General features: G+C 52.4%; 1 pseudogene; it reads right to left on the bottom strand.

Annotated features, from left to right (window-relative positions):
• LOC108538398 (BRCA2 and CDKN1A-interacting protein pseudogene) overlaps positions 1 to 3,333 on the bottom strand; it is a 36,225-nt pseudogene extending 32,892 nt beyond the window's left edge.
• Positions 3,334 to 21,795: the final 18,462 nt, after the last annotated feature.

Here is a 21,795-nt window from a genome sequence, read left to right as displayed (position 1 = left end):
TGAAACACTTTCCATTCCCCATATTCACCGTGCTTCCCAGCTGCACTCATGGTTGCCATGTACTATGTAGCGATTGAAAACTAGGCCCTGGGCTGAGTTTCATTTCATCCTACGAGGTGGGTACTATTACTGTCCCCATTCTACACATGTGGAAACTGAGGCACTTAGAGGCTACGGGACTTTTCTGAGGTCATAGTAAGTAATCGGGTAAGTAAAGGTATCGGGATCCAGGTCCAGAGAGCTGCATGGTCTCTCATGGGCTGCTGGTGGTCCTGGCTTGGATGAGAAGCCCACGGGGAACTGGGGTGGGAGCTCATAGGATAGGAAGCAAGTGAACCTTCACCTCTTTTTTTTTTTTTTTGAGACCAAGTCTTGCTCTGTCACCCAGACCTGAATGCAGTGACATGATCTCTGCCTCCTGGGTTCAAGCAATTCTTCTGCCTCAGCCTCCTGAGTAGCTGGGACTACAGGTACGAGCCACCGCACCCACCTAATTTTTTGTATTTTTAGTAGAGATGGGGTCTTCCCATCTCTACTAAACCAGGCTGGTCTTGAACTCCTGACCTCATATGATCCACCTGCCTCGGCCTCCCAAAGTGCTGGGATTACAGGTGTGATCCACCACACCCAGCTGAACCTCTGTCTCTGAGTTTGTTCAGTGACAATGTCAAGCCATGGAGAAAGATAACAGGCCTGAGGCATTGTCTCTATGAATCCCCATTTTACAGCAGGGAAAACTGAGGCTCAGAGAGGTTGCCCAAAGAGGATTAGAAAGAACAATGGCTGGGAAGAGGGAAGTGCCTGGTTCACTTTGCAGGGTTAAGTCAGGTCAGAATGTTACAGTCATGCCAGTCTTATGTGCGAGATGTTGACTGAACTGACTTTGGCATCTTATTGCCCAAGAATAGCGGGGATGGGAAGTGACTGGGCCTCCCTGGGGGCAGCCTGTTCTGTGTGGAATGGTCCTCAGGAAGATGAAATCACGTAGGAAAACACCCCACATCTCTGGTTCCCACAGTCACTGATGGGGGTGGAATGGGGGGCTGCAAAGGAAGCTGGTACTCTTTCCTAGTGCTCAGCTGAAGCTGTGGGTGCCCCCAGGAGCACAAATAGCCCAGCAACATCCTTTGCTTTTAGTCTGTTGCAACATCAGAAATTCCACCATTAACAGCTTCCAGAGAAAGCACAACCTTGTTGGGAAGAAAGGAAAGTCACACGTGAGGCCACTTGCACAGCAGCCTAAGAGATTCGGTTTCCTTATCTCGAAAATGGAACCAACACCAACTCCCTCAGTTTGTGAAAACTCCCAACACAGTTCCAGGGGCCAAAGGAGGTGTGTTCTTCCTGAGTGGAGGGGCCTCCCAGCGGACCTGGAGCCTCTGGCCCTGCTGCAGAGTGCAGGAGGATGGCAGGCAACTCACTGGAATTCCACTGTGCCCAGGCCTCACCAGCCTGTAGGTACCCACGTCACACTTATGTTAATATTCAGATGAAGAAGTTTCTTAGACCTCATCCCCTTCAAACACCCCTCCCCAGCCCCAGCTGGAAGGCCAGTTACTCCCGGCGCCCCCCAAGTTGTGCCCAACCCCCGGCTAGGAGTTTTCTTCACTTCTTGGTAAGATGCCTGGTGACTGCATCGGCCACAGATGCTCCCGTAAATATGCCGCACCAGGTGTGGCCACCCTCCACCTTGGTCACCCGAAGCTTCCAGGTGCCACGTTTGCCATGGCGATGGAGGCACCACGTTTGCCACATCGCCGTGGAGGTGGTCAAGCAGTGGGCTTAGGCCAATTCCAGTTTGCAAATTATCACCTGGGCCCTAAGGCAGACCTTCCAGGGCCCTGGGTCTTGCATGGTCTCCATGACAATGGCTTGGGCTGCATCTTTCTCTGTCCTTTTCTCATCAAGACTCAAAAACAAGGTGGGGCGGGGGACATACCTTTTGCCCCCATCACCCTCATCTCCCGCATTCTCGACCTCAAGTACCCAGCTCCTCCCTACCTCTGTGAATCCCCACCAGAGAGGACCCAGTAGGGCCACCATCAGCCAGACTGGGAATCCCAGCATGGGTTCAACCAGCCCAGCCTGCTACAGAAAGAAAGGGAGTCCCACCTCAGCCCTCCAGCTGAGTGTGGGGCATGAGCCCCAGCAGACTCAGGCCCTCCGTCCTGGCTTGGCAAGCCCCTTCCCTGTCTGAGCCTCTACTTTCCCATCTGAGGGCTAGACACTTCCCAAGGCCCCCTCCAGCTCAGACATTCTGAGGCCTGATGTCCTCTCTCCACCTAAGGCAGCCAGCAGCGACCAGTCCCTCTTTTCCCTCCAGACCGTGCTGGAGCAGCCACACGCCTTATCACACACAGTCATCTTCGTTGTTTGCATGGTGCTCATTTCCCCTGGCTAAGAAAACATGTTTGCAAAATCAGATTTCCCTGGAAAGCCGGCAGGTTAAAAGGAAAGGAAACGTTGAATTCTGTGGAGTGGGGATCTGAAGGCAGAGACTGACCTCTGGGACTGCCCCCATGCTTCTGGGTCCCCTTGATTAGAGGAAGCAGGGCCTGATCCCAAATTCCTGCACCTAAGTAGTCCCTTCTGCCTCCCTCGGGTCTATTCCAGCACCCACAGGCAGCTGAGGCCTGGAGAGGCTTTGAGCCTTCTCAGGGTCACACAGAGTGTTATCATTTGTTATCATCCAGAACTTTCTGTGGCTCCCCACTGCTGGCAGGGCAAATCCATATGCATCTTGGTGTTCAAGGTCCTCCCCCTTTTCCCTTATGTGGCCCTTTGGCTCTAGACACCCTAACTCCTCACCAGCCCAAATGGCTTTGTCTTTGCCATGAGTGCCTCTCCCCCAGACCTCTTCTGTCTGTTCAGCTCTGTCCTACTCTTCAAGACCTCACTCAGACCCTGCCTCCTCCAGGAAGCCTTCTCTGATTAGCCCTGCCCACATGATCCTCTCTGAGGGGTTCTGGCCACACCAGGAGGAGCCTGGTCACTTCTCATCTGTACCCACCCTCTCCCTGGGGACAAACCCTGTTTGGGCCCAGCTGTCTTCTTGGTCAGGGCCTGGTTCCCACTTCCTAGAGCTGGCCTGGCCGGCTCAGGGCCGCCATGGGCCACCGAGGAGAGGACCAAAGGATTTTCTCGGGACGAAATGATACCAACAGCAGCCAAAGGCTCCCTAAGGACCCCACCTTGGGTCCTTTCTTAAAAGTGACTTTTCCTGATCTTAAACGTGGATAAAGCATGAGTGTGGTCACGCAACGGCTCTACAGCTGTTGGCAAGATGAGATAGGCCTACCTGAGCTCCCACGGAGAGCCGTCCATGATGTACATGCGATCTACAGAATGAAATGTACGTGTGGTGCCATTTGTTTTTAATTAAGCAAACAAAGCAAAACGCCTATAATGGCTCCTGTGCGCCCAGCACCAGTCTGGGTGCTTTGTGTACATGGACTCACTCGATCCTCCTAATGACCCTGTGCGGCAGGTACCCTAATGACCCCATTTTACAGATGAGCAGACTGAGGTTCAGGGGAAGGATTCAAGTCCCGGCCACAGGCAGGTTCCAGCGCCTGTGCTCTCAACCCCTCCCCCATGCTGGCTGCTGCATTCTCGGTGGTATTCTGTGCTTCCAAACAATACATAACCAAAGGGAGAGAAAAGCCGGGAGCAAGGTGCCGCGGGCCTTGCGTGGCGCCAGGTTTGGAGAGAGAAAAATAGGGAGACTTTCACTTCCTCTTCTTACATTCTGTATTGATTGGTTATCACAAATAATATAATCTCTTTGAAAAATAGAAAAAGCAGCACATGCTCATTGTAGAAAACTCAAGGGAGATGAGAAAGGCTTCAGAAACTAGAGTCAGCCTGGGTTCTGGGAGCTGGCAGGGAAACACACTCAAGGCTAGAGGATTCTAGAAGGATCACCATGAAAATGGGTGAGTAACCAGGATTATTGCAGGTCTAACGGCTTCAGGAGTGAGAGCTGACTGCAGCTTGGTGTCGGAGGTACTTTATAACCCATCAGTGCTATTTCACCATGGAAAACGGCAGCCTTGTTTGGTGGTAAGCTGCCCATCTGTGCAGCCATAGGAGGAGATACCAGACACTGGATTCATGCTGCACTGTTTGCTCTATGTCATGTGAGTTAGTCTGTTTCCCAGTCCTCCACCTTTAACCCAGGCTAGACAGAAATGGGATGTACCTACAAGGATGAAGCCCCATGCCTGACTGGTTAAAAAAAAAATCAAATAATTTAAAAACAGGATTCAGAGGCTTGCACAGATACAACAGCTCCAGGAGCCCCTCAACATAGGTGGTTTCATGTGATTTCAGAACCTCCCAACATCACTGGCAGAAACATTTTGCAGAAGAGAAAGAAGAAAAGCTCAGAAAAGCTCAGGGAGGTCTCGACTTGCCCGAGGTCACCCAGCTGGCCCAGAGTTCCCGGATCTGCTCTGTCAGGTGGCCATCCCACATCAGGGCATTTCTCACAGGGATTGTTCATTTCCTTCCAGGACCCGCATCCAGGAGGTGCTCAGGTCCTTCACGGAACGTCGTCAGAGACCCTGGTTCTGGTCTAGCTCTGGCCAAATGTGCTGAGTGAGTCCCCCACCCGTCTTGTGCTGGGTTTGATATTTCTGGGCTCCTTTCCAGGTCTCATCTCTCTGCCACCCACCCCTGTTCCTTAGTTTTCCTAGCTTGTCCCCTGACATCAGACCCCAGGGAGTCCTCAGATGGACAGGGGAAGGGGGAGGGCCCGTGGGGTGTCAGGCGCCCTGATTCTTGGACCTTTCTTTCATTCTGTGCAGATTTATAGGCGTGTGTTCCTGATCTCTCATTCACTGTCCACAGCCCAACACATGGCCTAAAAACAACAGATACGATGAAAGAGATCTTGCCTGCAGATGAAAGCAAGAGGGAAACCGGCCTCCCCCAGCCCTGGCCTGGCCCTGGGCCCACTGCACATTGTGGTCAAGGCAAAGTCAGGGCTGGGATGTCTGGAGAAGGCCAGAAGGCTCCTGCCCACCCATGGGTCTAGGGCTTCCAGAGGCCCTGGCGCAAAGCCTCAGATGAAGTACTGGGGGAGGCAAACGGAAACGGAGAGCCCTGTTTCGAGGGGCAATGGACTGGCATGCCGGGAAGGGGGCCTTGACAGAGCCTAAAGTCAGACAGGGTGATGACAAATGACCCCGGAGCCCCTCCAGCACCACTCCTGGGGACTCTGCCTTGCCCACTCTACTCCAGCCACTCAGGCTTCCTTCTGTTCCTTGAAACTCAGCAAGCTCATCTCCCTCCACCCCAGGGCCTCTGCACACACTGCCCACACTGCCCGAACGCTCTCCTCTGCACCCTCCAGAGACCTCCTCGGCCTTCAGGTTTCGGACTGAATGATGCCTCCTCCAAGAGCCTCCAACTGGTGACCCAATCCATTCTCCAGTCCAGCCCTCTGTTTTCCTAATGTACTTGGCACACTTTATGATCATTTTTTGTAGTGATTATAGGTGATTTAATGAACATTTTCCTATCAATTAGATTGTTGATAATTAAATTGTAATTATTATCATTTATAGATTATTGAATGATTTAATAATTATGTGAAGGTCCCATGAGGATGTGTTCCTTGCGCCCTCTAGGTAAATGGGGCCAGTTCTGTCACCAGCTCTGGACCCAGGCATCAGCTCTTCTGATGATAACAGCAAATGATGTTTAGCTCTTCCCAGGAGCAAAGCATTTTCCACATATGACTTTATTTAATCCTCACAGCTACCCAGTAAGGCAAGGCAAGGGTTATTTCCATTTTGCAGATGAGGAGACTGAAGCTGAGTGTATCTCAGCTGCAGCCCGGACACGGTCTGCTTGTACACCATGCCTCTCTGACTGCCTGAGTCCCCAGGAGCCTTGCTCACCTTTGGGACTCTCCCGTATGTTACATGTGAGCGCTACGGGGGAGGACATAGAACTGGTCATCAGGCAGTGACACTTAAGGCTGAATTCATCTGTTCACTCCCTGAGCAGATTTCCTTCCAGGTGGGGAAGAGAGGGATTCATCCCAGAGGAAAGAAAGCCAGAGCTCCCCACAGAGTGAGCCACTCTGGAGACTGGGATGCCACCAGGGGAGATGCCTGGGAGGGAGGGGGCTTTCTCTGCGCAGCCCCCACCCACAGACCCCTCTGACCTTCTCTTGGTCTGCAGAGCGACCACCAGTGTTCCCAGGGGGAGGGACTTGGACCGTCTCCTGTGTTGCAGGCAGAAGATGGGTGGGTGGACGGTAAACTGTAAACGCTGGTCTGGGAGGGGGCCACACAGCACCAGGAGCAGGGTCTTTTGTAGCCTCCATGCCCCTTGTTCTAGGTCATTCTCCTTCGAAGGATGCCTCCTGAGGAAGCAATCAGGGACAAGGACAGTGACTTCTGACAGGCAGTGCCCCCAAACTAACCACCCCAAACCCTGTGCCAGCCCCATCCTGTGCTCAGGAGACCAGAAATGAGTGTTTATAACCAGCTGGTGGAGTCTGGGGGAGCTGGGATGGAAAGGGAAGAAACAGCTGCTCAGCTTGTGTGCCCTGAACAAGACAAATCACAAACCGATGCCTCGGGACTCCCATGGTCTACACGGCTGACGGTCAGGGCTTCATAGGTGGGCAGAAGTCACGGCGTGAGTGTTTATTTGCTCACATGATGAAGAGAGGAGAGGAGGTTTTAAAATGTCTGTTAGGGGTTCTTTACGCTATTCTTTAAACTTTTGTATAGCTGAGTTTTTCTATAATAAAAAGTAAAAAAGAAAAATAGGAAGGAGGGAGGGAAAGAATGAAAGAAGGAAGGAAGGAAGGAAGGAAAAGAAGGAAGAAAGGAGGGAGGGAGAAAGGAAGGAAGGAGTGAGGAGGGAAGAAGGGAGAGAGGGAAGGAGGGAAGAAAAGACAGATTCCATATGTGATTCCATTTTTTAAGTAAATGAGTTGTGTGTGTATTTGTATGTATGAAGAAAGTCGGGGAGCATATGTACAAAAATGTTAACAACTGCTATCTCTAGTAGAGTTATGGGTGATTTTCATTTTCTTCTTTGTGCTTTTAATTTTTCTAATTGGGAAGAAATCACACAACTATTAAGAAAAAGAAAGGGTGCTGGGCCCAGTGCCTCACCCCTATAATCCCAGCACTTTGGGAGGCTGAGACAGGCATACTGCTTGAGTCAAGGAGTTCGAGACCAGTATGGGTAACATGGCGAAACCCTATCCCTACAAAAAATACAAAATTAGCCGGGCATGGTGACTCACACCTGTAATCCCAGCTACTTGGGAGGCTGAGGTGGGAGGATCGCTTGAACCCAGGAGGCAGATGTTGCAGTGAGCTGAGATCATGCCACTGCACTCCAGCCTGGGTGTTAGTGGAACCCTGTCTCAAAAAAAAAAAAAGGAACGTCTTGTGTTCTAGACTCTCCTCCACCACCCACTCAGTAGCTCTCTGACTCTGCTTCAATGACCTCATCACAATGAACCTCATCTCCCTTCCCAGCAAAATGGGGCCATCTTTAATGGGGATGCAGTGAAGACAGAAAGGGGCGGTGCTGAGGGTACCCCTGGTAGGAGCCCAACATCTGTGATGCCCCCCCCACACACTCAGGCACCCACACGAGTGAGAACCCGCAAACACCATAGACCCCAGAAGGACAGCAAGGCTTCCTGGCCCCACACACGTGCATGGTTCACCCTCGTGCCCATGTGCACAAACACACACTCATGGTGCACACGTGAGTACACGCAGTAACCTGCGTGGGGTGGCTCTGTCAGCCAACAGGGTGGGTGAGAGGAGAGAGCCCCATCCCTTTCCAAGATAAACACAGGAAGTGAGGATCCCACAGTGTCAGGGCAAGGTTGGGAGTCATCCATAAACTCCAGGCAGGGGTGGGGGATGGAGAGGGGCCCAGAGAGGGGAGAGGGGTGTGGGAGTCTGGGCAGGGCCTGGGTTTGACATCTGCTGTCTTGGGTTCAGATGTGAAAAGTTGAAACGGTGACTAAGCTTGGGGGCTATCTTAGCTCTGTCTGTCTGTCTGCCTGTCTGTCTGGGACAACGCCTCCCACCCTCACCCACCCCTCTCTCCCCAGTTCTGGGCTTAGTGAGCCAGGTGTTCAGGCCAATCAGAGGCCCGAGGGCCCCCAGCCAGGCCTCCACACTTAGGGAAGCCAGAACCTGTGCTCAGCAAATGCTTGCAAAGGCCATGAGTAGATGGAAAGAAACAGTCATCACAGATTCCAGGATGCTCCCGAATCCAGCACACGCTTGAGTGCATCCCGGCCCAGCTCAGATCTCTGAGAGATTAGCCTGGGGGCAGCTGCCAGGGTCTGGTGCCCCAGCCTTCTCCTCCCGAGTCGCTGCTCCTACTTTCCTCAAAACCCACTGAGTCCCAGGGGAAAGGAGCAACGGGGCCTCTAGCAGGCCAAGACGGGTGGGAGGGCACAGGGCTGACCACTCAGGGCCTCTGGAGAATGTTGTTGGATGAATTAGCACTTGCTGTGTGCCAGGTATTTTACATCAGCCTTAAATACTTTTCTGGAACAAATCAAGGGTTGGGGGAGAGAAGGATGTTTTCTGCTTTACCCCCTAGCCACCCAACTGTCCTCACTTTGCGATGAGGTTACTAGCTGGATCCAAGTCGTACAGTTATAGGTGGTGGCTCCCACCTGCAGGGGCAGAGGGATGGATGGAAACCTTTCTTGAAGGTTTCTGTTATGAAACTCCCCACTCATTCCCCTGAGCAAGTAGGGTTAAGTATAGCATTTCCCTTTTGAATTGTCTGCCCATCTTTTGCTATCAGAAGGCTCCAGCCCCACAGCTAGAGCCCCCGGACAGTCTGAGAGCCTGGGCACACCCCACCTCTGCCTTCTGGCCACTTAGGCAAGTCGCCCACATTCTCCGCCCTCTCTCTGCACCTGCTGCTTCAGATGTACCTGGATTTCTTTGGCTTCTCATAACCTCACCTGTGCATCTCCCAACCATTACATCATTTGCTTCTCCCAGCAAACTAGGAGATAGAAAGATTATGTCCATTTTGTCGATGAGGAGACTGAGGCCTGGGAAGGTCATACAGACAATTAGAAGCAGAGCCCAACACACACCCAGGTCTGGAGATTCCAAACCCAACCCTCTTCTCCCAGTCCCAGCTCCTGCCTCTGCCACGGCTGCTGGGTCATTGGTGGTGGCACTAAGGCTACTGCAGAGACCTCAGGGTCTGGGCTTCCTGTGGCTTCTGTCTTCCTTTTCACCTCCACCTCGCTACCAGCTTGGCCTCAAGCTCCAGACCCAGACTTCAGACCCCATAAGGTCCAGCACTGCCTGGTCCCTGCCCGGGTACCCAAACAGCTCTCCCTCCCTTTGCTTTTTACTCAACACTTTCAGTCACGTGGTTCCTCTTTCAAATCCTCAAGCTCTCTGTTTTTACATACCCCAGGGGTCTTACTATTACTTCTATTTTGCTCTTTAAAAAAACGTATTCACTGGATAGACGTATGGGTGGGTGGATGAGTGACTGGATGGATGGATGGATAAATGGATGGATGGATGGACTGGTGATTGAGTAGATGGATGGATGGATGGATGGATGGATGGATGGATAGATGGATGGATGGGTGATTGGATGGATGGATGGATGGATGACTGAGTGGACAGATGGGTAAATGGATAAATGAGTGAGTGAGTGGATGGATGGATGAATGGATGGATGGATGGATGGATGGATGGATGGATGGGTTATTGAGTGGTTGAGTGGATGGATAGACTGCAGGGATGAAAGGGTGGTGGGTGAACAAACTTGACCGGGTGAATGGATGAATGGGTGGGTGGGTGATTGAGTGGATGGTTAGACTAGAGGGATGACAGGGTGGTGGGTGAACAAATTTGACTAGATGGATGGTTGGATGGATGGATGGATGGATGGATGGGTGGGTGGTTGAGTGGATGGTTAGACTGGAGGGATGATAGGGTGGTGGGTGAACAAATTTGACTGGATGGATGGATGGATGGACGGATGGATGAAGGAATGAGATGGAAGGATGATGCTACAGTTCTGTTCAGATTTTGGTCTTCTCTGTCCCCACCTAAGTGACTTGTGCTTATAGTTTTCACCCCCAACTCTAATTTGTCCTGCCCTGCAAAGTTTGAGGGAACAACTGGAAGACCACAGTAACCCTTCTCTTTGGTCCCCAGTTTCAATTCTTGGGGTGTCCTGACAGCTCCCCTCAGGACCCCAAATCAGCCCCTGGGGGGGAGGAGGCAGCCTCTGTCCTCAGTACAAATGCCTGAACATTTGAGCCTTTTGCCTGTTACAGTGAATTCTACTTTGGGGGTGGTTTTACATCTCTTTAGTTGTCTTGAAACTAAAAATGAAACTGAAAATTCCCTCAAATAATAATGCACTTTAAGGTTAGTTAACTAAAATTACTTTTGGTGACTTGATCTTAAACTCTAAAAAACTAGAAAGATTGTATTGCAGTGTTCCAAAGTAAATTTACAAATTTTAAAGGGACACCTGTCTCCTACCAAAACACTGTGTAGTTAAGAAATCCTTATTTAATCACCCCCAAATCACGCATGAATGTCTTTAAGCTGAGTAGCTAAAAAACAAAGAAAAAGTGGAGCAAACAAAATCAGATACTCAGTGGGTGCAAAAACACTGAAGGGGGGCATCAAAAGGTAAACAGGTCATTGGGTTAACAGAGTTTTGGAGAATGTAGCAGACACCCCATTTTTCTCTCCCAGATCCCTTATCCCAACTCAGAGAGACTGGAGCAGGAACCTTCACACCTGAGTTCTTGTCCAGGGGCAGCCTGTGAGCCCTGTGCTCACCTGGTCACAAGAGGCAATCACTAACGCTCAGGAAGTACCTGCCGTCTTTGCCCTGGACCCAGCCCCTCACACGAGGGCCTCACTTCATCCGGACCCCAGCATTGTGATCTCCATCTGCCAGATGCAAGGCTGAGGTTCAAAACAGGAAGTGGCAGATCTAGGATCAAAGTTCAGCTTAAAGAATATCTACCTCATATTCCCATGAAGTAGATAAAGCAACTGAAGGTTAGAGCAGACCAGACCACACAGCCGGCGAGGGAAGACTGGACTTCAGTTGTACAAACAGCAGTGCAAGTGTTGAGTGAATGAGACAGACAGTGGATGCCGGAGCCATCGCTTGGGAGATCAGTTTCTGCGAGGGTGTGAAGTGGTGGTGAATAGAAGCAGAGATAAACAGCACTGGTCAGGGAGGACTTCCTGGAGGAAGGGGGCATTGACCAACACAGAACATCTGGCAGGACTAGTGTCCTCCTGAATTTCCATGGAGGTGGAGGAAAGGAGAACCTCTCTTCTTTCTCCCCCTGGGCTCTCTCATGCAGCTGGAGTCAACAGAGTAGACACTGGCTCCCCAACTTTGAGTAAAACCCCACCCCCTAGCAGGGCAAAAGGGGCAGAAGCAACCAGCAGCCTCCCATCAAGCCTTGACAGGAGTTGTCACCAGTGCAGAGCCAGTGGGGGTGTGGTGGGGCCCTGTCTGGCCCCAGCCCCACTGTTTACCTGTCTGGGCTGTTGCTGGAACCATTCATCTCAGTGAAGGATGACACGGCCTCCCTCTTCCCTCCTCTTGCTCAGCTCCTCCACCAGGCATCCCCTTCTGCAGATCTTCAGAGTGCTCCAAGCCTCCTAGATGCACCCCCTGCATGTATGCTCCTTCCTGGTCAGCCTTGCCCCAGGTGTGAGCTTCCTCCCATTCTCACCCATGTGCTGAACAAGTGGAGCGCCACTGGCCACATCAAGAACTACCTGTATGGCTGCGGCCCTGCTGGGTGTCAGGTCCCATGCTAAGGAAGCACCTGATGGCCATCACTTCTTGACTCTTCATCTACATGGTGGCTATGAAGGAAGAGAAAAACAGGTGATCACATTTCTGTGTGATCAGTGAGGTAGGAGAGTCCATATTAGTTATAGTGATCGGACTACAGAGATTGAAGCTGCTAATTCTGCCAAAGGAAGTGGAGAGGGATGGGAAAGTGGAGATGGATGGGTGAGTGGGTGGTTGAGTGGGTGGATGGATTTGTTCACCCACCACCCTTTCATCCCTCCAGCCTATGCATCCACTCAACCACCCACCTATCCTTCTATCCATCCACCCAATCACTCATTTATCCATTTACCCATCTGCCCACTCAGTCATTCATCCATCCATCCATCCATCCATCCATACCATCCACCCACCGCAGCCCACGCACCACTCAGATCGAGCTCACCGCGCGTCGCTAGCGTCAAGATCACCTGTATCACAATTCATACCATCGCACTCCACGTCAAGGCCACCGCATCAGCTCAGATCACGCCCTGTCGATCTCAATCCATCCATCCATCGCACCATCGCATCCATCCGCATCGCTCCCATCAATCACTCGCATCCAGTCCAGGTGTCAATCTATCCCATCCATCCAGCTCAGTCCACTCCATCCATCCATCCACTCAATCACCCATCCACTCAATCACCTATCCATTCATCCATTCAATCACCCATCCATCATTCCATCCATCCATCCATCCATCCATCCATCCATCCAACTCTGTGGGAAAGCCATAGAGAGGGGACCATCAAGGATGTCCTTGAAGGAGGGGTAGGTGTTTTCAGGTAGACCAGGGACAAAGCATTCCAGGCAGATGCAGGGTACCATGAGCACATGCACCTGGGTACTCCACACATGACCAGCAGTCAGGAGTGACCAGGTGTCTGTGTGTGGAAAGGGGCTGGTAACTTCCACAGGGCTTTTTGAGCACCCTCCTTCTGGAAAGCCCCCTGATCACTGGTCCTCAACCCCTTCCATGTTCTTGTAGCATTTGCAGATCGTACTTATAAGACACTTAAAAGAACAAAACTCACCTTCTGGCGTAACTCAGCCCACATTTCTACTATCTGAGGATCACAGGCCCCTTAAAGGCAAGAGTCATGTCTTATATTTCCTGACATTTGTTATCCCCCACCCCTGGCCCTGTGTTTAGTACAATGGTGAAAGCATACTTGATGTTCAAAAAAGATTGATTAAAGTGGCCGGGCCTGGTGGTTCATGCCTGCCCTCCTAGTGCTTTGGGAAACCAAGGTAGGAGGATCACTTGAGGCCAGGAGTTTGAGACCAGCCTGGACAGTGTAGTGAGACCTCATCTCTACCCAAAGAAAAAAAAATTAACTGGGTGGTGATGTGCACCTGTAGTCCCAGCCACCCTGGAGGTTGAGGTGGGAGGATCACTTGAGCCCAAGAGTTTGAGGCAAGCCCAAGAGTTCGAGGCTGCAGTGAGCTGAGATCATGCCACTACACTCCAGTCTGGGTGACACCATCTCTATTTTAAAAAACAAAAATTAATCAATGGAATCCTTGGTGAATGGATGGGTTGCTGGCATCTCTGCAGGTGTGTGTGTGATAAGACCACTCATGGTGATTTCTCAGGACGTAGCAGGTATTTAGGAGATGATGGTTCAGGCCACTTTCCTCTCTGCTCATGTAACTCTCAGAAACCAGGTTGCCTCAGAGCTCACAGGGGACACAGCTGAATGGGGGGACACTTCCCCTTCCACTTTCTCACCTGTGCTGTGGGCAAATAGGAGGTTTCTTCCAGCTGGACGGCCTTTGGGTCCTGCGCCTTCTGTCTCACGCTGCTGCCTAAACTCAGGACACCTGCGGTACGGTGGTTATGAACACGGGTTCTTGGGACTGGCACGCCTGGGTGTGGAACCCAGCTCCCCCCGTACCCACCGTGAATGCTTGGAACGGTCCCTGCCACCTCCTGAGCTGCAGGGTCCCCATTTCTAATCAAAGACTCTGGAGGCCCTTCCATGGTGAGCTTCCGTGGAAAGAATGAGATGCAGTGTGCATAGAGGTCCACAGTACTCTCAGTAAATGTTATTATCATAACCATATTTTAGCATCCTAAGAATACCCCCTCCTCCAGGAAGCCTCCTCTGACTGAGCCTAACAGAGGTAAGAATTTCCCCCTTTTTGCTTCTGCTCAGCAGCTCCCAGCTCATACTCTGTAAGCTCTCAGTTTAGGATAGAACAGCAAAGCTGCTCTGGCCCTAGTCCTGGCCCCAACTCCAGTACCAGCTCCGGCCCCAACCCTAGAGTCCAGAGAGGTCTCGTTTATGCAGTTTAAGTCAGAGGGTCATTTCTGGGCCGGGCGCCAGGCTCCATTCAAATGGGGGATCCCAGAGGGTACCTGTAAATTCATTCCAGTGGCTCCAGGAAGGCTCCTCAGGGTGTGAGACATGCTGGTGGCCAGCTACCCCACAGCTGGAGTCCTCACACTGAAGGCGAGACAACCTCATTGGCGGTTGCACTGGCTGTGCCTGACACTCTCACCTGGGAGATCAGGCTTCCCTGCCCAGTCACCCACGGGACTGAGGCCTCACCACATTTGCTGCAATACCTGCTGCCCTTGGGCTCACGGCCATCCTGTCTGCGGCAGCCTCTCTGTGAACTCTGCCCCATGACCCCAGCCGGAATGGAGGACGCCTTCTCCAGCAGCCTCCCATTGGTAGCCAGCAGCAGGGCAGGGCTGGGGCGGGAGCCATGGGACACTGGGGACTAGGCCAGGCTGCACTGGGAAAAGGCGCGCTTTAGTCCTCAGAAGACCCTGATGGAGGCTGCTTTCCCCATGGCCTCTTTGCTCAAAGGTCTGGTCAGAACCCCTGTGAGCGTGGAGACAGGGGATCCCCCAGAAAGCAGCACTCGGGGAGGGGGCCTGCTCACCCTGGAGGAATGGGGCTTTCACAATTTAGGTGGGAAAAGAGAAGTGGCTCGGCAGAGAACCTGCTCCCGCCACCCACTCACCCTGGCCACAGATGTCCTCCCCAGTCCCCTACGTCACACCTTGTTGGTTTGTCTTCTCCTTAGCCCTTCCCACAACCTGAAACCCCCCACCACAGTGTGAGCACCACAGTGTGAGAACAGACCTTGTCTGGTTTGTCACATGTCCCCAGTGCCAGGAACAAAGCCTGGCACACATGGTGAGTGCTCAATAAATACTCATTAGATTGATGACCACACTCATTTAATCCTTATACCCACCCTTCGCTGTAGGCAACTTCAGTTCTATTTTGCAGATGGGGAAACTGAGGCTCCAAAAAAGGGGAATTGGCTACTCTACAAACCCAGTAACCAGTGGAGCCTAAATCAAACCAAGGCCTCTCACCTCTTGACCACAAGCTGGTGTGTGATGACACCAACTGGTTGGTTCAGCATAAAGAAAGAAACAGAGGCACACACTGACCTGCTGGCTTCTGCTCCCTTCAGGCTGCTTCCCCAGGCAGGTTGTGCAGGCTTTCGTTGGGGTAGGGGGGTGGATTTTATTCCCTGAGTTAAGTAATCTGTGATCAACCCCTTGTGTTAACAGCTATCATGTGTAACCTCAGCCTCTTGCCTTGCCCTGAGAGGATCGGTGTTAAATTGACACCAGTGATGAACAGTGGGGCTGAGGGGCAGGGATGGGCAAGGAGGGGCAGGAAGCAGGGGCTGGCCTGTGGACATGGATAGAGGCTCTGGGCCTTGCTCATGGCCTGGAATTGACTGGATGCATGGTATGTGTACCAGGCGTTGTTCCCAGCACTTCCCATGCATCATCCCAGTTCATCCTCACGGCCATCCTTGAAGATCCTCAGCATCATTCTCCCCAGTATCTGGATGAGGAGGCTGAGGGCAGCAGAGGTTGAGCTACTTGTCCAAAGTCACACAGCTGGCAAGTCAAGAAGCCGGCACTTGGGACCCAGGTACTGGGCTCCAGAGCCCACCCATGGCTCTCCCATATCTGGGAGAGGAACACAGCTTCAGAGCTGGATTCCAGCCTGAGTTGCATTGTGTACAAGCTGCCTGAGCCGGCTGTTTACTCTCTCTGAGCCTCAGTTTCCTCAGCTGTGCAATGTGGACACAATACCCACTTTGCAGGATCCCAATGAGGCAAGGGATAGAAAGGGCATGGCCTATGCCTGGCACATGGAAGGGGTATGACAAATGGGAGTGGCACTTGTGGTTCATGTCCCACGGCCCGTGAGTGTGTCATGACCGATATTTCCACTCTAGTTTCATTTTCTAGAAATGCGGGGTCAGTTACAAGTCAGTGAAACCAGCCTCAACCCAGTCTCAGTCCTTTCTCTGTATCCTGATGGTGCCTGGAATTCCGCCACTGGGGCAGCATTCCCTGGATTGAAAGCTGTGTTCCTGGGTGAAACGCAACTTCCCACGGGTGTTACTATGGCTGGGGAAGGAGGGATGCTGCACATGATGGCTGTTTTTGTTTTTGTTTTTTGAGGTGGAGTTTCGCTCTTGTTGCCCAGGCTGGAGTGCAGTGATGCGATCTCGGCTCACTGCCCCCTTCCCGGGTTCCAGTGATTCTCCTGTCTCAGCCAGTGTCTGGGATTACAGGCAGTACCATGCCCAGCTAACTTTTTGTATTTTTAGTAGAGATGGGGTTTCACTATGTTGGCCAGGCTGGTCTTGAACTCCTGACCTCAGGTGATCCACCCTCCTTGGCATCTCAAAGTGCTGGGGTTACAGGTGTGAGCCATTGTACCCGGCCAGCTGTTCATAGTCACTTTCACCTCCATGTGAATGAAGATTCCAGAATTGCGTGCCTTGGTGAAGGGCTCCCCAGAAAACAGGCAGAAAGGGGGTGACTGCCAACCTCACAGTTTTCTGCCTGTCCAATGGCAGCCTTGGGTCACAGCCCACGTCCTTGGATACCTTCTTTCACAGGCCAGGTTTAGAATCCTGAGCACTTCCCTTTCCACCCAGGATGCTGACCTGAATGTGACTCTTAGTTCATATTGATGATAACACACTCTTTTCTCCTGTTTCTCCAGTGTGAGCATTATACTCCATTTCACAGATGAGGAAACTGAGGCCCGGCAAGAAGTGACTGGCAGTACCAAAGCCTGGGCTCAAAGCCAGCTCCGGGGCTCTCTCTGGGGCTTGGGCCTAGTGGGCCTCCCCTGGGACCACCGCTGCCCCCCCTGGCCACACTCTTTCCCATCAGAGAGGCCCAGCCCCTGGGCCAGGCTGGGAACGTTCCTGGGGGAGGCCCACCCGCCCGCCCCTTGTCAAAGCCGTGTGTAAGTGTTTTATTGTTTGCCCGCAGAGGTGTGAATGAAGTAATGGGCCTTCTCCGGCACTCCATCCGTCTCAGGCTGACAGCCGCGCTCCGAGCCCGGGCTGCTCTGTGTAAACGCTGTCACCCTGCCATCCCCGAGCAGGCAGCTTCCTCCGGGAAACTGTAATCAGGGCCTCCCACACCCGCAGCTGGCCCTGTCCGCAGCTCATAAATCACGCTGCCTTCCCGGAAAGCGGAGGGAGAGACAGACAGGGTGACGGGAGACAGACGAGGCCGGGCGAGGAAGAGACGACGGGGAGGCCGGTGGGGAGAGAGGGAGGCAGTGAAGGCAGGCTGGGCAGGCAGGGCAAGCAGGGCGGAGGAATGAGCAGAGATGAGCAGGGAGCAAGGCTGAAGGAGGAGAGGAAGGGAGAGAGAGTGAGAGACACAGAGGCAGGGGGAGAAAAGAGTCAGAAAACGGAGGTATGAGAGAGAGAGAGTCCCACAGAGGGGACACAGAGATAAGGAGACAGAGAAAGGGAGACAGACTCAGAGACACAGAGAAAAGCAGAAACGAGACCAGAAGAAAGGTAAGGAGCCAACAAGGGAAAAGCAGAGTGACAGAAACGAAGTGGAGCCAGAGGGAGTGGACAGAGGGATGGACACATACCTGACAGGTGGCCTTGACTGGGGACAAGGGACAGGGGTCCAGCCCATCAGCTAGAGGAGAGGACCAGGGGGCAGCAGCCTTGCTTCAGCTGACAGGTCCTGCAGCCCCCTCTGGCCTGGGCTGGGCCCCTCCTGGTGCTCAGGCCCCCCTCCCTCCACACCTGACCCAGCCAGAGTTTGCAGTCAGCCAGAGGGAGGGCTGCATGGGTGGGAGAGAGGAGGAGTGGGGGGGAACCTCCTGGACTCCGATTCCAGGAGTCCTCACCCGAGCCCCACTTTCACCCTGGGAGGTCACAGTGAACCTTTGAGGGAAGACAAGTCACTTAGCCAGCAGCCCTGGGGACACCTGGGCCTTGCAGCCATCCTCATGCTCCACACACTCTCACGTCCCCCAGTGTCCACACACACTCAGGCCGCAGGCACATGGGTGAGTCACCATGCACACCTGTTGGGAGATTCCCACGGTGTGGACAGGGAGACAATGACGCTCAAAGCCCTGCTGGCCAGGTGGCAGCTCTGGCTGCCCCAGGAAAGGCCTTCCAGAATTGAGAGAGAATGTTTCCGGCGGCATTCGGCCTAGCAAGTGATTATTTTCCCAGCTTAAGTCATGAAAGTTAATTAAAACAAAAAAAAATCTCTCCACCACCAAGCCCTATTATAGGCTGTCAGGATCTAGAGGGAAACAAAATCAAATATCTGTCTCCTGGACTCCACGTCTAGTCAGAGAGACAGACAATCAGCTTACAGAGCAAGCAGACAGCGCATCACAGAACAAGTGCTGCAGAAGCATGAACTGGGGGGAAGAATCAGGGTTTGACTCTGTTGTGAAAGGTGGTCAGCAAAGCCCTCACTGGGAGGAGGACCTCTGAGCAGAAACTCGAGGAAAGTGACGGCACAGGGGAACAGCATGTGCAATGGCCCTGAGGCAGGAATGTGCTTGGCACGTTTGTGGCTGCAGCAGAGTGGACAAGGGGAAGTGGGGTAGGGGGTAAGGTCAGGTCCCAGGGGACCTTGATGGCCATTGTAAGGGCTTCGATTCTCCATGTGAATGCCGGGGAAAGTCACTAGGGGTGAAGATGACTTGAGCTGACGCATCTGCAAAGGGGCCTCTGGCTGCTGTTTTGAGAATAGACGAAAGCAGGTGGGGGCTGGGGGAAGGCAGAGCAGGGAGCCCCGGGAGGAGGTGATGGGCGACCGAGGCGGAGGTGAGGGAACTCATCCAGGCGAGAGGCAACGGCGCCTGGATGGGGCGGCTGCAGTGGAGCGGGGAGATGTGGTCAGATTTTGGATGTGTTAGATTTGCTGATCGACTGGATGTGTGAGAAATAGAGGTCAAAGATGAATTCAAGGTTTCTGGCCAGAGCGACTGGAAAGAGAGAGTCGCCGTTGACTGTCATGGGAAAGATGGTGAGGATTCGAGGGCTGGGTTTGGACGGGTTCAGTGTGAAAAGCCTCTTGTGCCTCTAAGTGGAGACGATGAGTAGGCAGCAGCGGCTGCTCCCGGGTGATCCAGGGGCTGCGGACTTGGACTTGGAAGCGGCTGGGCTGCAGTTGGTATACAAAGTCACGGAGCTGGATAAGGTCAGCTGGCGAGCGAGTGCAGATCGTCCAAAGACTGGGACTCTATGCCTCATGCAGAGGTTGGAGAGAGAAAGCAAACGCAGGAAGATGAAACAGGAGACTCAGTGAGATACAAGGAGAGCCAAGAGACAGCAGCACCTCGAAGCCAAGTTGAGGAAACGTTTTAAGGAGTTGATCAGCAATCCTGCTGAGAGGCCAAGAAAGTCGAGCCCTGAGGATGGGCCGTTGGATTGAGCAGCATGGAGGCCACTGGAGACCTGGACAGGAGTAGTTTTGGGCGACATATCGAGGGTGAAGACATGACTGGAGTGTGGGCTTGCAGAAGACTGAGAGAAGATGAACCGGAGACAATGAGCGCAGACAGTTCTTTGGGGGAAGTTTTGATAAATAAGAAGCAAAAAAAAGTAGGAGGGGTGTGGAATCAAGAGAAAGTTTTTTAAAAATAAACTTTTTATTTTGGAATAATTTTAGATTTCTAGAAAAATTGCAAAGATACTATAGAGAGTTCCCACATACCCTTCACACTGCTTTCCCAAATGCCAACATCTTCCTTAACCACAGCTATGTGCATCAGTTGGTGTATCAGCTCCGTCCACCCCTGGTGCATCAGCTCCATCCACCCCTGGTGCATCAGCTCCGTCCACCACTGGTGCACCAGCTTCGTCCACCCCTGGTTTATCAGCTCCGTCCACCCCTGGTGCATCAGCTCCATCCACCCCTGGTGCATCAGCTCCGTCCACCCCTGGTGCACCAGCTCCGTCCACCACTGGTGCATCAGCTCCGTCCACCACTGGTGCACCAGCTCCGTCCACCACTGGTGCATCAGCTCCGTCCACCACTGGTGCATCAGCTCCGTCCACCACTGGTGCATCAGCTCTGTCCACCCCTGGTGCACCAGCTCCGTCCACCCCTGGTACACCAGCTCCATCCACCGCTCGTGCATCAGCTCCATCCACCTCTGGTGCATCAGCTCCATCCACCACTGGTGCATCAGCTTCGTCCACCGCTGGTGCATCAGCTCCGTCCATCCCTGGTGCATTAACTCCATCCACCCCTGGTGCATCAGCTCCATCCACCCCTGGCGCACCAGCTCCATCCACCCTTGCTGCATCACTGTGGGCCTTGAAATGTGTCAGGTGAGTGTGGTACAGCATAGTCTAACTGGAAACAAATAAGTAGAAAAGGCAAGTCAGAGGCATAGAGCCAGGAGGGATGAAGCAGGGGACCTAGGACAGGACTTGGCCTCACTGTGTCCTGGTGAGTGGGGATTGGTGGTTAACTCTAGCCCTCTGCCTGCTCCCCACTTTCTTTGTTTGTACCTGTAATTTACTTTATATATAAAGTGAACTTTGCTCTTTTCAACCGACCATACTGATGTTTCCAAAACTAATGGATGAATGAATCCCATTCTTCTGTAAGATCCAAAGCCAACATCTTGATGTTTGGTTGCAGAGATCAACATTGCTAGACACTGGCACCCAGATGAAGCCTTTACACACACATGTACACACACATGCAATCACACACACACAATCACACACAGGCACCTTGCAAATTGCTCTCCCCACCCCTCTTCTGGAAACTACAACTTTACTCTCATACAAGTCCACAGTCCCTTATCTAAAACCCTTGGGGTCAGATACATTTCAGACTTCAGAATGTGTCCAATTTTAGAAGGGGGATTTGGTACATATACCGTAGATTTCATAATAACTCCTGTAGGGCCTGAGCAGCACTCAGTAAGCAAACATGACTATTTCTACAGTGAAATGTGTGAATATTCACAGTAAGTGGGGAAAATAAAGTCCATAAATAGCCTCGTGACATTTCAAGTTGTGTTTTACCAGGCTCATGAGTTAACAGAAAACATGGCCTTCCGAACTTCTTGGATTTCAGGATCACAGGTGAGTGCCTCTCACGAGTCCCTCAGCCAGGTGGGCTGCTCAGTCCTGACATACACCAACCCACATATTTGTTCACTTGTAATAAATGTCAAGAGCCATATTCTTACCATGGGAGCAGGAGGGACGGGGCCATGTGTGTGTGTGAGTGTGTGTGTGTGCACGCGTGTGTGTGCACCTACATACACGTCCACATACCAGGAACATTCTTGCCTCTTTCAGTCCTTGAGTTTTTCTCTTTCAAGGCTGGAGGGATCCTCAAAGGCATCTCTTGAATCCTCTCAACAACAGCCTCATCGAGTGGCTACCCAGCTTCTGCAGCTGCCCTGAACCCCATCCTTCTCCATGACCCCTCCTCCTTCCTCTCTCCTCCCTAAGCATCTCCTTCCTATCCCTTCTAGACCTTCACCACCCTCCTCTTCCTCTTCTTCCTCTCCCTCCTCCCCCTCCCTTCCTCTCCTCCTCCTCTTTTGTCCCAGGAAACAAGGCTAGAAAATCAAGCAGCCCAATAGGTTATATTCATCAGCAAAATTCTCCCAGTGGGATCTGGTAGC

Source organism: Rhinopithecus bieti, unplaced genomic scaffold (genome assembly GCF_001698545.2).
Source record: "Rhinopithecus bieti isolate Rb0 unplaced genomic scaffold, ASM169854v2 scaffold_14826, whole genome shotgun sequence".
Classification (NCBI taxonomy): Eukaryota; Metazoa; Chordata; class Mammalia; order Primates; family Cercopithecidae; genus Rhinopithecus; species Rhinopithecus bieti.
This window is presented reverse-complemented; position numbering and strand designations above follow the sequence as displayed.